The following is a 2,436-nucleotide window of genomic DNA, read 5'->3' as shown; positions in this document are numbered from 1 at the left end:
TTGGTCGAACCCTCGGGGTTCGGTGAGTCGGTTTCAGGGGTTCAGCAGAGCCTCCGCTGGAGAGGTCCGAACACACCTGATTTATATATCCGCATATCTGAACTGGTCTCGCAAAGGCAAAAGCAGACGTCACACTGATTTGCTGGTATGTCATTTCTTGTGAATTCATGCATTGTGTTGGTTTTATTCTGTGAACAAGGTGATGTTCATGCATGGCTCATTTTGTGTGCCAGTTAGAAAACATCTATGTCTTGAATTTGAAAAAACACATGTATTTTTTTTCACTAACGAGGGGTTCGGTGATTGCGCATATGGAACTGGTGGGATTCGGTACCTCCAACAAGGTTAAGAACCACTGCTCTAAACACTTCCTATAGCTTCCAATGAGAGTGTGGATTCTGGTTGAAGGTATAATGGTCCATTCTTCTTGACAAATCTGTAACTACTATAAACTTCATTTCACTTCTCAAATATCACTGTGTCTGTCTGCTATATGATATATTTAACTGAAATTGCTGATCCGAAAAGCCAAGGATTTATAGAGAAAATCTTGAAATTGATTAGGGGTGCCCAAACTCTTGCATATGACAAAATATTTGAGGTCAGACCGAGACCAGAACTGAGATCACTGGATTCAGAGTCTAGAGCACTCATGGAACCCTCAGGTGTGGGGAAGCATGCAAATTCATGGGGCAGCACACAAGCTGCTGCCATCTGCAAATTTTTCCCAGCTAAATGACAAATTATTTGAGGTCCCACCGAGACTTGAACTCAGATCACTGGATTCAGAGTCCAGAGTGCTCACCATTACACCATAGCACCCTGGCAATGACTGAAGGAGGAGCATAATTTTTCTGAGCACAAGGCGCTCATTTTACGAAATTGACAAAAGTAGTGGAGGCAGGGCTTACACACTCATAGGACTGTACACAAAGTACTGAATTGGAATTTTCAAATGTTTGTTCCATGTAAATGACAACAAATTGGAAGTTCCACCAAGACTTGAACTTGGATTGCTAGATTCAGAGTGCTCACAATCACAGCATGCAAACATTATTTGATTGATTGATTGATTGATTGACAGATTGATTGACATATTGGTTGATTGACAGATTGATTGATTGCGAAAGGATAGCAAAGAATGAGAATATCATCGAATGACAAGATGAACAATATAAGCAACTCGAAATAAGCGATATGGGCATGAAATGATTTTAACGTTCATAAGGGGTGACCATGAACCAACAGATTAAGCTCCAGTAGTTTGTACCCTGATAAATTGCACTCACTGAATGTCTTCTTGCATGGATGAACTGGAGGCAGTTCTGGAGTGGGTCTGCAGGCAGCTGGCCAAGCCAAGAAGCAAAGTGTTGGCTTGACAGTTGAAGGAAAAAAAATGGAAACACAAATTAGAGGCTGGTTTCGGCCTACACGTGGTCAGGGGAGCATTGTAGCGGAGTGTCGCACACCTGGCTGTTGCTGACTCAGAGAGCTTCTGGCTCCTGTTTGCCAAGGTGTCCCTGGCCCAATTTGCAAAGCAGACAACACTGACAAATAGATTTAGAAAATGTTGTTTCCACCTAGTCTCAAACAGGGGGCGTTTCGCGTCTTAGAAGAACATGATGACCACTACGCTATGGAAACTGCTGTGACGTCCAAAGCATTTTGAGAAGCCTGAATTTATAAAGAAAATGTTGAAATTGATTGGGGTGCCCAAACTTTTGCATACGACGGATATGTATATGAGCAAATATTTGAGGTCCAACCGGGACTAAAGCTGAGATCTAGAGCGCTCATGGAACCCTCAGGTGTAGGGAAGCATACAATTTCATGGGGCAGCACACAAGCTATTGCCATTTCGCAAATTTTTCCCAGCTAAATGACAAATTATTTGAGGTCCCACCGAGACTTGATCTTGCATCACTGGATTCAGAGTCCAGAGTGCTCACCATTACACCATAGAACCCTGGCAGTGACAGAAGGAGGAGCATAATTTTTCTGAGCAAAATGCACTAACTAAGTGCTCATTTTTATGAAATTGACAAAAGTAGTGGAGGCAGGGCTTACACACTCATAGGGCTGTCCACAAAGTACTGAATTTCCAAATTTGTGTTCCATGTAAATGACTACAAATTGGAAGTTCCACCAAGACTTGAACTTGGATTTCTAGATTCAGAGTGCTCACAATCACACCATGCCAACATTGATTAATTGATTGATTGATTGATTGATTGATTGATTGAACATTTATTGATCCCCGGGGTGGGGAAATTCAGGCCCCATCAGAATCCATACCACAGAGCGCGTATACAAAAGACACAGATGGCATGAGCGCAACTCAATAGGCTCTCATAAGGCTGCCACACAACAGCGCCACAAAGAAAGCCAGTAAGTGCGAAAGATAAAAGCCATCACAGCAAAGGAAAAAAAGTAACA

At 42.4% G+C, this 2,436-nt stretch overlaps 1 non-coding gene across 1 annotated transcript; it reads right to left on the bottom strand.

Moving 5' to 3' along the window:
- Positions 1-750: 750 nt before the first annotated feature.
- trnaq-cug (transfer RNA glutamine (anticodon CUG)) lies at positions 751-822 on the bottom strand. The gene has a single exon. It is a non-coding gene; the product is annotated as a tRNA-Gln (tRNA).
- Between the last annotated feature and the right edge of the window lie 1,614 nt (positions 823-2,436).

This window comes from Syngnathus typhle, unplaced genomic scaffold (genome assembly GCF_033458585.1).
Source record: "Syngnathus typhle isolate RoL2023-S1 ecotype Sweden unplaced genomic scaffold, RoL_Styp_1.0 HiC_scaffold_27, whole genome shotgun sequence".
NCBI classification, from domain to species: Eukaryota; Metazoa; Chordata; class Actinopteri; order Syngnathiformes; family Syngnathidae; genus Syngnathus; species Syngnathus typhle.
This window is presented reverse-complemented; position numbering and strand designations above follow the sequence as displayed.